We start from the raw sequence: 14,845 nt of genomic DNA on the forward strand, positions 1-14,845 counted from the left end.
TGATCTTCGAACTTGATCAATGGCCCGACAGTAGCTTTCAAACGAGCCCAAGTTTGTTAAAATCGGTTCAGTTATCTCAGAGAAAATTGAGCGCGTTCAAATACAACGCTTTTTGTCGGTTACGTCACTTATACAATCATATCTCCGGAACCAAAAGTCACAGCCATTTGATCTTCGAACTTGATCAATGGCCCGATAGTACCTTTCAAACGAGCCCAAGTTTGTTAAAATCGGTTCAGCCATCTCTGAGAAAATTGAGCGCGTTCAAATATCTTCTAAAAAAGCACACACACACACACACACACACACACACACACACACACACACACACACACACACACACACACACACACACACACACACACACACACACACACACACACACACACACACACACACACACACACACAGACATTTTCCGATCTCGTCGAACTGAGTCGAATGGTATATAACACTATGGGTCTCCGAGGTTCCGTTCGAAAGTCGGTTTTTCCAGCAATTCTAATACCTTTCTATAGAGAAAGGCAAAACCCTTCTTAGTCCACTTAGTGAAATTTTCATATATCTTGAAATATCACCATAGGGGGGAGTACATGAAATTTTCGAAATCGAAAAAAAATTTTTGATGCCAAAAGGCTTAGAATTGCATGAAACGTCGAGATTTAGTGTCATCTCGAAAAAATTTTTTTTTGAAAAAGTCGACTTTTTGGGACTTAGAAAAAATATGAAAATTTTTCTAAGTCCCAGAAAGTTGATTCTTTCAAAAAAAATTTTTTTCGAGATAACACTAAATTTCGATGTTTCATGCAGTTTTAAGAGTTTCGGCATCTAAAAAAATTTCGATTTTGGAAATTTCATGTACTCCCCCCCATGGTGCTTTTTCAAGGTCGAAAATTGTCAAACCTTTACCACCGGGCAGCACCCCTTACGCATGTCCGATTTAGGTCAAATTTTGCATGAAGGCTTTTTTCGAGGTGCTTAAACTTTTGAGCACTAGAACTTAACGAAAATAGAGGTGATCCTAAAATTTTGGCACCCATATATATATAAGAGCGGTAAAAATCAAATTGTTTTGTCGGTTACGTCACTTATACCATCATATATCTGGAACCAAAAGTCACAACCATTTGATCTTCGAACTTGATCAATGGCCCGACAGTAGCTTTCAAACGAGCCCAAGTTTGTTAAAATCGGTTCAGTTATCTCAGAGAAAATTGAGCGCGTTCAAATACAACGCTTTTTGTCGGTTACGTCACTTATACAATCATATCTCCGGAACCAAAAGTCACAGCCATTTGATCTTCGAACTTGATCAATGGCCCGATAGTACCTTTCAAACGAGCCCAAGTTTGTTAAAATCGGTTCAGCCATCTCTGAGAAAATTGAGCGCGTTCAAATATCTTCTAAAAAAGCACACACACACATACACACACACACACACACACACACACACACACACACACACACACACACACACACACACACACACACACACACACACACACACACACACACACACACACACACACACACACACACACACACACACACACACACACACACACATACACACAGACATTTTCCGATCTCGTCGAACTGAGTCGAATGGTATATAACACTATGGGTCTCCGAGGTTCCGTTCGAAAGTCGGTTTTTCCAGCAATTCTAATACCTTTCTATAGAGAAAGGCAAAACCCTTCTTAGTCCACTTAGTGAAATTTTCATATATCTTGAAATATCACCATAGGGGGGAGTACATGAAATTTTCGAAATCGAAAAAAAATTTTTGATGCCAAAAGGCTTAGAATTGCATGAAACGTCGAGATTTAGTGTCATCTCGAAAAAATTTTTTTTTGAAAAAGTCGACTTTTTGGGACTTAGAAAAAATATGAAAATTTTTCTAAGTCACAGAAAGTTGATTTTTTCAAAAAAAATTTTTTTCGAGATAACACTAAATTTCGATGTTTCATGCAGTTTTAAGAGTTTCGGCATCTAAAAAAATTTCGATTTTGGAAATTTCATGTACTCCCCCCATGGTGCTTTTTCAAGGTCGAAAATTGTCAAACCTTTACCACCGGGCAGCACCCCTTACGCATGTCCGATTTAGGTCAAATTTTGCATGAAGGCTTTTTTCGAGGTGCTTAAACTTTTGAGCACTAGAACTTAACGAAAATAGAGGTGATCCTAAAATTTTGGCACCCATATATATATAAGAGCGGTAAAAATCAAATTGTTTTGTCGGTTACGTCACTTATACCATCATATATCTGGAACCAAAAGTCACAACCATTTGATCTTCGAACTTGATCAATGGCCCGACAGTAGCTTTCAAACGAGCCCAAGTTTGTTAAAATCGGTTCAGTTATCTCTGAGAAAATTGAGCGCGTTCAAATACAACGCTTTTTGTCGGTTACGTCACTTATACAATCATATCTCCGGAACCAAAAGTCACAGCCATTTGATCTTCGAACTTGATCAATGGCACGATAGTACCTTTCAAACGAGCCCAAGTTTGTTAAAATCGGTTCAGCCATCTCTGAGAAAATTGAGCGCGTTCGAATTCAACGCCTTTTGTCGGTTACGTCACTTAAACAATCATATCTCCGAAACCAAAAGTCACAGCCATTTGATCTTCGAACTTGATCAATGGCCCGACAGTAGCTTTCAAACGAGCCCAAGTTTGTTGAAATCGGTTCAGCCATCTCTGAGAAAATTGAGCGCGTTCAAATATCTTCTAAAAGTGCACACACACACATACACACACACACATACACACAGTCATTTTCCGATCTCGTCGAACTGAGTCGAATGGTATATAACACTATGGGTCTCCGAGGCTCCGTTCGAAAGTCGGTTTTTCCAGCAATTCTAATACCTTTCTATAGAGAAAGGCAAAAACCGTTTGGACAGGATTTTTTTCTCTTTCTCGTTTGTTTACGTTTTTTATAATAAAATAATGAAAATGGCAGTCAGTGACGATGACTACCACACTATTGAAACGTTTCTGAGCAAAAGTCTGTTATATGTCGGTTCATTGTGTAAAATCAATTTTTGGTGATACTTCAAGCTTTCAGATCGAAGATGACGTCGAAAGAAGATTAAGTGCGAAAAGCATTTGGTAGTTGTTCTAAGTGGAAACTACGATTTTTTTCGAAAAAATCCGCCATTTTGTAGCTGTAAAATCTCCCCAAAGTAACAAACAACGAAAAGGAAAACGTTGGGGTCTGGTTTTTTATATGTAGAAAGTGTGTACAAAGTTTGAAAAAAAATGGCGCAGTAGTTTTTGAATGACAATGAAAAAAGTTAAAAAAAGTTTTGTTGTCTATAAAATCAATGGAAACAACTTATTACTCCAGGGAGCCCGTAGGACCTAACACTCATATTTTTGCTTTTACAATTTATTACAATGAAACATTTCAAGAATATTTTGTCAAGTTTTGAAGTCAATCGAAGTAGAAATCTTGGGCCTGTGCGCCGAGCTCTTGCTTCTTCGCACAATGAGATAGCCATCGATAAAGGACCATAACTTCCAGAGTTTCGTTCCAATAGGCTGGAAAATTTGACAGAATATTTTTGAAATGTTTTACTATAAGAAAATATTAAAAAATAATAAATGATTTTTCAAAAGTACCCTACCCGCCCCTTAACATAATCAACAAATTATGGACATCTTGTTGCAGAGAAGTCTGTAGAGACACCTGGCTGGATAAACTCGAAAGTTCGTATTTTAATCATGCAGCCTAATTAAGTAACTGTAATTAGTTTTAAGACTAATAATACACAATCAAATTAATAAAAAAAATAATTGAACTAACAACAAATTTGTTTTATTCAAAGTTTTATCTGTTCAGATTTGATCGCGAACAAGCCTTATATGACAATCAGTTTCTGATGCGCTAAGAGCATCTCCACAACATAACGTAACTCAATTAAATGGTCGCTGGAAGCCCTGCTCGCATACGGAACTTACAAAGCCTGTCAAATTGCTTGTATGAATGGATGACCAAAGCATCGGAAAATCGAATTTTTCAGAGCCCGTTTTAGTGCTTGTGCTATAAGTTTATAATTGTATTATGTAGAAATTTCTCGAAGTCATGAAAGCCATTTTCCATAATCCAAAAACACTGTCAAAAGCAAGATTAAAAGTCAACAGGAAGCGCGTTCCATTCTCGCAGTAAATTTTTTCAGCAGGAATAAACGCTGAAACGCAATCGAAACCATCGAAATGCACCCTCCGGTTGCCGGTTTGTGCGTCCAATGATTCCTTCGTTGGTGTGAGTGCTAGTGTGCTTTGAAAAATGATCCTGTAGCTCTTCGACTGCATAGCAATATCGTAGGGTAACAGAGGTATTTTGGCCACTTCATATATTTTGGCCCACCTAACAAACTTTATCGATTTCATGGGATTTTATCGATGTTAAGTAACTCATTTTGCATCAATTTGAAGCTAATCACATTAAATTACCTACTGCGGAAGGGTTTTTTAAATATATTACAATATTTGGTGGATATTTTTATAAAGTGGGCCAAAATAAAATCAATCCTAAAGTGGGCCAAAATACCTCTGTTACCCTACTCGTTGCACAACGAAGAAGCCTTTTGATGCAAGGTTTTCATAATGCGGGAGCACCATTCCTTGAGGTCAATTCGAATAAAGAGCTTTTATTTAAAATAACTTCACAAAATTGAATGCTCGTATGTAATTTCCTGAATGTATTTCCCCAAACCTTAGGAAAAACAAAAAAATAAAGTGTGTTAAATAGGTACGTAAAAGGATATTTTCGGATGAATATCTTTGGGATGTCGCTAGTAGGTCACGTTCATCGGAACTCAAAACTAAGCAAACTTGTGCACACACGATCTGAATTGCAGTATACCGACAGAATATTTCCAAGAAATTTTTTTTTGCTCAGTTAAAATGAACTCAAATGCAACCCATATACAACCGAAAGGACATTCCACGTACTCGTCTTTGCCATGGAAGGAAAAGGGGCGAAATTTTATTCGCTCTTAACCTCATGCTCTTCGGTTCAGCTATTGCACCCATAAGCAAATAAATCCAGCCTGTTGTGTGTTTGTTGAATTTTTCGTCGTTGGTTTCGGTCCGGACGAACTCCGGTACCAACCAACCGATTCTTGTTCTCTTCTTACGGGGGTTTTGTCGAAGAATGAACCCGCTCGTTAGATGGATTGTATGTGCGGCAGTTGTGAGGAAAATAAAAACTGAAGCAACCCGAAAGAAGCGGAGACCTCTCCTCCATACCGCTGCTCGCGTACCAACGGTTCCAGACACCACCGCAGCCAGTGCCAGCCAGTACAAGTCGCAATCCACAGCCAACAACCCGGGCGAGCATTAGCCTTTTCGGTTGATACCTTAGTCCTCAAGTTGTACAGGAGTCGGGAAGGGAAAAAATGTGACGCCGAGCAAGTGCGAAGGAGATGAATGCTCATAAGCATATTCACTGTTTGTTGCTGCCTTTATTATTGATAGGAGAGCATATTTGTTCGTGTCTTTTATGTAGGTTTTTTTCCTCTCTCTCTCTTTCTACTTCATTCAATCGTATGTGCTTTCGTTTGGGTTTCTTGTCTGAGGCTGGCAATATATCACTTACACGCAGCTTAATCAGTATCATAATTCCGTACATACTTGCACGATTCGAAAGAACATTCGCATCAATCTTGGATTTTCGGTTCAATAAAATAAAAATAAATCTCATTACAGACGTAACGGGACTATCGATAAACCAAGTAGAGGTTCGAGTTTGTTTTTTAAATTTTGTGTCGTATTCATTAAAACTGTACATTATTCAAGTAGGAACACTGGGATGACATAATGAATCTCGATTCGTCTAAAGTTTTATTGAATCTCGAAGAAGTATTCGATTATCGAGAAGTTTTGGCATTACGAAACCAAAACAATCGAGCTCGTAAACGACTACTCTCGATAAGAAATGGTCGAGTGCTATATAGCTTTCGACTTCAAATTTTCGAATACTTTTCTTTTTATTTAAGGGTAGTAATCGATAGTGTCATTGATTGTAATTAACATATATTTAGTATATTCATTTTAATGCATGGTACATAAGCAACCAAAAGTTACATAATTACTTTCTTACTGCTTAAAAGTACACGCGTACACACGTTCAGAACTTGAAAATAAAGAACAAGTTCCGCGTGAACTTTCTCGCTGCTTAAGAATACGCGTTGTACTTTTAGCAACTTGAAAGCATAGAACAAGTTTCGTGTGAACTTTCTCGCTGTAAAGAAGCTGAACAATGTATTCTAGAAGTAGCTTAGCAGTTCGTTCGGTTGCGTCGCGCGAACTTTCAAGTGAGAAAAATTACTTAAAACCCTTTTTAATCCACCTAGTGGTGTAATGGTACCTTTCTCATATTACTTATATTTTCAAAATTATCACTAGAAGATTCTGTGAAGAATTTATTTTTAATCTTGAAAAAAATTAGAAACTTTCTTTGGGTATGAACTAACATAACCGTTTGACTTTGTAAACAGTTTTGTCAAGTTAATAAGAGTTTTTCTTTATTTTGCATCGTCGCACTAAATGATTAAACACACTTTACCCTATGGTTCTGGAACTGGAAGTCGGATTCGGATGAAATTAAACAGCAACCTAGGAGACTATAGGAACTTCTATTTTGAAAAATATAAATTTTAATGTGGCAACCCTGCACGCTATACGATATTGAACAAAGCACGCTGCGAACGGAGCAAAGCTGCACGTACCGTCGCGTACTAGTTTTGTTCTTCACTATTATCGGTGCTTTCGGAAGCGGAAACCGAGAACTAGTAATCCCAAAGTAGTTTTATATATTCACTAACAAGATCTGCCAACTGGACGAATTTAGCAGAAAGTTTTATGAAAATGTGCACCTCGTTTCGCTATCGCTTGTGAAAAAATACTCATGAAATTAAAAAAAAATCACTAATCGCACTGTAATACCGGAACCGGAAGTCGGATCTGGATCAATTTTTCGATGATATTTTAAAGAATTCCATAACCTTTTATTTGCTTCTGAGTTTGTGAAAATTGGTGAAGAAATTTCCGAAAAAATTGAGTTCGCATTTTTTAATAAGTTTTCACATATTTCCTTGTAATTTCGGAACCAGAAGTTGGATCCAAATGATATTAAAGAAAATTGTATGAGGCCATAAGACCTTTCATTTGAATCTAAGTTTGTGAAAATCGGTTCAGCCATCTCTGAGAAAATTGAGTGACATTATTTGTCACATACACACATACATACACACATTCAGTTGAATTTCTGCTATGAATCGCTTCACACTGAAACAACGCGCTGAAATAGAGACACTTACACCGAAAACCGTCGTTCTATTGTGTTAACTCAACGTGCATATCGGGAAAAATATCGCTGACCACCCAGATCACCAGATTTAACCCCCCGGACTTCTTGGTTTGAGCCAACCAGCCTCATACTATTGACGAGCTCAAGGCAAACATTCGTGCTAAAATCGACGCTATAACACCCGAGATGCTCGAAAGGGTAATGGCAAACGCAGAAAAATGAGTCATTTTGTGATTGCTAATAAATGTGGTCACTTAATTGATATTGTTTTCAAAAACTAGTCCGAAAAAATTGTAAGGAACCAAAATGAATAAAAAATACATCACTTATAGAAATCGGGTGTTTTCTCAAATATGTTCAATGTTTACATACCGACATAAAAGATGGAGCACCCTGTATTTACTTCAAGTCCAAAAATACATTTTATTTGAATCTGGTTCTAATTTAATTTCACTTGAAATCAAATACATTTGTTATTTGATTCATAGCAAATAGGTTTTGTTTCTACGGCCAGGCTTCCATGCGAGTGTGTGTAGAATGCTAGATTTTGAAGACTATTGTTGTCTAATCAAATTTTCGACTGATCGTTGTAATCGACCTTTTTCAGCAAATATGCATATTAAAAGTTATAAAACATTTTCCCTGTGCTTTGGATGATGAGTTACAGGGCGCGTACCCCCGCTTGGTGGATGGGGGTGGGAGTCAATTTACATTTCGCGAATTGACAAAGTCGACTGAGATCGATTGTTCGCTTATAAATGTAAAAGATGAAAATTATTATGTTGTCTGGATCGATCACGGAGTGGACAGGACTAATAATGCTTGAAATTGACAATAGGTCATTAGATGGTTGCGAGCATTTTTATGCCTGGAATTGGTCACCAATTTGAATTATTTTGATCCAGTTGAGATGAATATTAATATATCATATTCGTCCTGAGCTTGGTGAATTTATTTCTAAAATAAGGACTATTGTTATCAGAAATAGGAGTAAATTGATATCTTATGAACCGTTTAGGAACTTTCAAACCTTTCCGATCCGGCTCGGTATCGGCAATGTTTACAAATTGCAATGACGGCGAAACTGATTAATCAGGTGTGAATACACTCTCAAATCGGGAAAGGTTTGAATGTACTTAGATTTCTCCAACTTGGACACAGATGTCACCTTCTAACTAAGAGTGTGAGATGTGTGTTTCTGGAAGAGAACGGTTCACGTGGACCATTTCATCCAATAATAATAATAGACTCAAATAATTCATTATAATTGGATTTCCCACAAATTTTCTCAATATTGTTGACTCTACTGTATAACATGAGCAAATTCACATAAAGAATATTTTTAGCTCGGCTCACTAGAGCACACCTTTAATCTTATGTCACTATGACAGACATAATTTAAATCGCACCTAATTAAAAATTTCGAGGTAATTATGGTTGGTGCAAATGAATAATTCGTTACACTTACACCGATGCACTATTCTTTTCTCATAGGTGACTGGACCGACTATTCTGACCTAAGAAGTAAATGATCTTACGTTAGTCTTCAGGCTTCACATACCCCGATTAAAACGAAACTTTGCACACCATATTACTCGTCCTAGACTCCTCAGTGCAGAGCAGTTCAAATTGAACTGCTTTGTGCAAACTTTAACACTTCATTCTGAACCAGTAGCAAATGTAAAGTTACTACTTGCAAAACATTTATTTATTGAGTGCCGAAGTACCACGGATTTATTAACGTGCCGAACGAAAACTTTGTTTTCGGCCTCTACCAAAAAAAATGACGATATAAGTGACGAATTCGACAAATCAATCTGAAGGTTGCAAATAGCACACCTACTAACATAGCTATTTGGCACATGTGGGAACATGTTCCAGAAGGTAACCTGATTAAGTAACACGAAAAAACGGAAATGATTCTTTCTACGAGACTGTTGAAGCTTAAACTGTAGAATCATCTAGTAAAGCAATGCTTTGGTATTACATTCCTTCTATGAAATTATATCATTCTATTTCAGCAGACTTCGCAGCCGATTCTGAGCGTATAGAACCATTGAAAAGCTGGTGTTACGATCCAACTCACACTAAGAATCTTTTCAAGTCAAGGCTCGAACATATGACAACTGACTTGTAAGACCAGTACCGTATGCGTTGAACCGCCAAGCCGAACTAAACCTGCTGCTGACCTTATATTCTAAATCTAGCTCTGATCACTTAAAACATCCTTTCCCTTCATTCCTATTGCTCTGTTCCTCGTTTAGGCAGGATGCATCGAGTTTTTATTTTGTGATGTACCGTGGGTACACAGTTTTACCCACCTAAATAACAGGCCGACATGTGCTTTTAACAGGACGGTGACACAAGTTGAAATCATCAGCATTTGTGAACTATCTACCGAAATGGTATGATAAAATTGGTTTGAGGTACATATGCTCACTTATACGAGCGCAAGCTGACTCGGACTGCACCAACCTCGAAATCTATAATTTCAAAATGACTGGGGCGAAAATGACCATTTTGAAGCAAGAAACGATCAGACATAACGAAGTAATATGTGTACTTTATTTTTGCTCTTTAATATCTTGTTAAAGATATTTGAAAAAAATACGCGAACATTGTTTTTGTGGTTAAAATGTACTTGATTTTTGAGTGAAGAACAAAATTTTAAGGAATAAAACAACTGCTGATTGTTCATTAATCAGTATTGTGTTTTCCAAAATTCGTTTAGTAAATTACTGTTTACTGATTTTTCGGCAGTGTATCTTTTTGCAAAGTTGGGAAATTCTTGTGCTGAACGCATAATTGATTAACAATTATCCCGAAATAAGCTAATGCGTTTGCCAACATTTCGAAATATGTGTTAGCTTTTACCGAAATTCGACTAGACAAGTGTCATTAATGCTTTGAACATGTCGAAAAACATGTGAACCAACATATTCGACGAACAGCATTTAGTCCGAATTGAAATTCGCAACTGAATATATACAATTAAAAACCTGTCTTAATTGGTCAAACCATTGCTGAGAAAAGTGAGTGAGAACCATTTTGGTATATATGACCACTATTTCCGGTACTTCCGGAACTGGATACCGAGAACCAGGATAGCCGGAATCGGTTTGTTTAGTTGCCTACTGATAATGACTATCGATTTGTGTAGTTTTGAGACCAGTTTAGAAAAATTTTCACGTTTTTTGCTTCGCCGGTTTAAGTGACGGTGTACAATATTGAACACACTTTACCCTATAATTCCGGAACCGGAAGTCGGATCCGGATGAAATTCAGGAATTCCGTATGGGACCGGGAGACCTTTCATTTGAATCTAAGTTTGTGAAAATCGGTCAAACCATCGCTGAGAAAAGTGAGTGAGAACCATTTTGGTATATATGACCACTATTTCCGGTACTTCCGGAACCGGATACCGGGAACCAGGATAGCCGGAATCGGTTTGTTTAGTTGCCTACTGATAATGACTATCGATTTGTGTAGTTTTGAGACCAGTTTAGAAAAATTTTCACGTTTTTTGCTTCGCCGGTTTAAGTGACGGTGTACAATATTGAACTCACTTTACCCTATAATTTCGGAACCGGAAGTCGGATCCGGATGAAATTCAGGAATTCCGTATGGGACCGGGAGACCTTTCATTTAAATTTAAGTTTGTGAAAATCGGTCAAACCATCGCTGAGAAAAGTGAGTGAGAACCATTTTGGTATATATGACCACTATTTCCGGTACTTCCGGAACCGGATACCGGGAACCAGGATAGCCGGAATCGGTTTGTTTAGTTGCCTACTGATAATGACTATCGATTTGTGTAGTTTTGAGACCAGTTTAGAAAAATTTTCACGTTTTTTGCTTCGCCGGTTTAAGTGACGGTGTACAATATTGAACACACTTTACCCTATAATTTCGGAACCGGAAGTCGGATCCGGATGAAATTCAGGAATTCCGTATGGGACCGGGAGACCTTTCATTTGAATCTAAGTTTGTGGAAATCGGTCAAACCATCGCTGTGAAAAGTGAGTGAGATCCATTTTGGTATATATGACCACTATTTCCGGTACTTCCGGAACCGGATATCAGGAACCAGGATAGCCGGAATCGGTTTGATTAGTTGCCTACTGATAATGACTATCGATTTGTGTAGTTTTGAGACCAGTTTAGAAAATTTTTTACGTTTTTTGTTTCGCCGGTTTAAGTGACGGTGTACAATATTGAACACACTTTACCCTATAATTCCGGAACCGGAAGTCGGATCCGGATGAAATTCAGGAATTTCGTATGGGACCACGAGACCTTTCATTTGAATCTAAGTTTGTGGAAATCGGTCAAACCATCGCTGAGAAAAGTGAGTGAGAACCATTTTGGTATATATGACCACTATTTCCGGTACTTCCGGAACCGGATACCGGGAACCAGGATAGCCGGAATCGGTTTGATTAGTTGCCTACTGATAATGACTATCGATTTGTGTAGTTTTGAGACCAGTTTAGAAAATTTTTTACGTTTTTTGTTTCGTCGATTTAAGTGACGGTGTACAATATTGAACACACTTTACCCTATAATTCCGGAACCGGAAGTCGGATCCGGATGAAATTCAGGAATTCCGTATGGGACCACGAGACCTTTCATTTGAATCCTAGTTTGTCAAAATCGGTTCAGCCATCTCCGAGAAAACCTAGTGAGATTATTTGACACATACACACACACACACACACACACATACATACACACACACACACACACAGACATTGCTCAGCTCGATGAACTGAGTCGAATGGTATATGACACTTGGCCCTCCGGGCCAATTTTCACTAGTCGGTTTTTCAAGTGATTGCATAACCTTTCTATATGAGAAAGGCAAAAAAAGTATTCTTTGTTTACATTTCAATTGCTGGAGGCTCAGTAATTCACAAATTTTACTTGGTTTCTTTTGCCGAATATTCAGTAAACTATTTGCCTACGATTTCGGTAATAACTGACGTTTGTCAAATTGATACGAACTGATATGATCGCTTCCGAAAGACATTTCGCGAAGCAGTCCGTTCAGTTACACATTTATTATGTCAAAATGACGGACACGGGTATCAATCTGTATTAAATTCATAATCGCGAAACTCACCATATTTAGTTGGAAATCCACGCGGCTGACTGCTATCTTCGTTCGTGGGACTGCTGATACAGCAACAACCGTTGGTTTGCAAAAATCAAAACAAATACATAGCTTGCTCTGTTCCACTTAGCACATAGTTGCTGGTTCGCACTTTAATTTCGTCGATTATTATCGCGTAGCGCACGTCATTGATACGTTTTATTTCTGTATTTACTCGGTATTCGCTGAATCACGACTTGACAATTGTGATTTCATTGTTTAGGTCACAATATTCTTCATTTAATTTGTTTCCACTTTCCACTTATTGGTTCTTCTAGTATTGCTCTTCCGAAGCAAGCACATATAATTTCTGCGCGCAAAAAGCATAACCTAAAATCAAAAAATCAGTCATCTTCACCAATTCATCACAGGAATTAAAAACGTCTATCCTGAAGATGCACCCGAATTGAATCCTACATTATCAAAACTATAGTTCGAATTGTAACAGAACAGTTCTTGAAACTTGTTTTGTCACTGTTTAAAACAAACAAAAGTAAAATGGATTTTTATCTCAACAATAAAAATTATAAAATAGTTGCATGCATTTTTCTCACAAAAATACAGTCAATGGAACTGTTTTATAATATATTGAACATTATATTGTCTAGCCTGTATAGCTAATTTGTAAAGTTCGATTAGGGCAGCTTGTTTTCGAATTTTAGATTTGTTCTGTCTTCTTAGTACTGATTTTAACTTATTATACAGGAGACCACAGTCGAATGGCAAAAAAACGATTCGTTTGTGTTATTACTGTCTCCCACTAATACCACCATAAACGAATCTATCACCACACACAACACGACTGGCAACAGCCGGCTCAGCTCAATTTCACATCGGAACCAGTCTTGTTTTTATTTTATTTTCGTCCCTTTTCGACGCTGTTGAGCTCAAACAACAGCCTTATATCTGCGTTTCCAACCCGACTCTTTCTGTCATGGGCAAAGTAGGCGCGCGGTGTTATTTCTCTTTCGATAATCAACGACAGAAAAACGGACGAAAGGTAACACTACCAACAACACAAACACAGGTGAACGTTATGCGAAAGTGTGTACGGATGAAAGCATAGTACTACGGATTCTTGCGCGAGTATTCTATACGATTGGCAGAATAAGATGAATGGATAATGTATATTGGTCGTACAGTGTTGCCTGTATTTATTATGAATGAGTATATCCAACTCTATATTAGAAATTGCACAAGAAAACGATATTATACCATACATTTTGATTTACTCATAAAAAATTATTAAATAGTCGAGAAGTTCGAATAATTAGACATCCCTAATCTTTCCACGCTTAAATTGTTTCACAATCTGTCGGTAGCGATGGCGAGTTTACCAACACGCGTATACAACCGTTTCAACCCTGCGGGTAGGGATGTCGGATTTCTCGAGTTACTCGATTTTTGAATTTTCAAACTATTCGATTGAATTCCAATCGATTATCTGGGTTTTTAATCAATTACTCGATTAGTTAATCGATTAATGTTTTAGAATTTTTCGAAGTATTAGATTAGCTTAATAATTGAATATTGGATTCAAACTAATCGATTAAATATTACTCGATTAATCGATCGATATTACGACATCCCTACCTGAGGGGTGAATAGGTCACTGCTTTGACAAGGTATGCCAAGTACGGTATTGCAAACAGAAATTGTTCGCTCTCTTTCTCTCTTTCACTCCTTCAATGGTAGCGATGCTCACATTCACCCAATGCTACGTACGTTTCTTGCGGTCGTTTACTGACTGACGGAGCGGAACTGTCAATTAGCGCCATCGCCACCGACTACACAAAACATCAAGTTGCCTGTTTGTTGGCCCTTCACGATCCTGATTTCTATAAATTGCACAATTTCACTCAACTTTTCGCTGCCATAGCCAACTTGAATCCTGAGATCTTCTGTTACTGCACTAACCTTTTATAAATCACAACCCTCTCTTAATATACACTTATGACATGACAACAGGCTTATGCTGTCGCGTCGAACACTTCCTCGAAAATCATCGTATCAAACATTGCCGTACGCGTAGAAATGTGCTGAGCAACTACCGACCGACTCTTCACAGCGGAATAACATACGGCTGACCCTTGCTGTTTCATCGAACGCTTATACTAACACAGCCAAACTGATACGAAATTCATCACGTTCGCTTTATGCAGACCAGATTGTTGCTGGTTGTTTTTTTCTCCTTTTGCTCATGCATTCTGTCTGTTCTCTCACTATGCGCATACAACGTTAGCATTGTTTTCGTTACACATCTTTCCGCAGCCGCAATAAGCTGTATATCTGTTTTAGTGTGATCAGGACCCGGTTTCATTCATAATTAATCTGAGTTGTGCTCTGTTCCAGAGATGCCAGATTACCC

General features: G+C 37.8%; 1 protein-coding gene across 2 annotated transcripts in view; it reads right to left on the bottom strand.

Annotated features, from left to right (window-relative positions):
- The window catches only part of LOC131437501 (neurogenic protein mastermind), a 256,373-nt gene extending 241,834 nt beyond the window's left edge, over positions 1–14,539 (bottom strand). The window contains exons 1-2 of one of the 2 annotated variants that reach the window (XM_058606888.1): positions 14,395–14,539; positions 12,448–12,807 (exon numbers count right to left, since the gene is read on the bottom strand). The gene's annotated coding sequence lies outside the window, so the exon portion shown is untranslated. Of the gene's footprint in view, positions 1–12,447; positions 12,808–14,341; positions 14,359–14,394 lie in introns of those variants that run through there. The other variant, XM_058606889.1, reaches the window with a different exon arrangement.
- Between the last annotated feature and the right edge of the window lie 306 nt (positions 14,540–14,845).

This window comes from Malaya genurostris, chromosome 3 (assembly GCF_030247185.1).
Source record: "Malaya genurostris strain Urasoe2022 chromosome 3, Malgen_1.1, whole genome shotgun sequence".
Taxonomy (NCBI): Eukaryota; Metazoa; Arthropoda; class Insecta; order Diptera; family Culicidae; genus Malaya; species Malaya genurostris.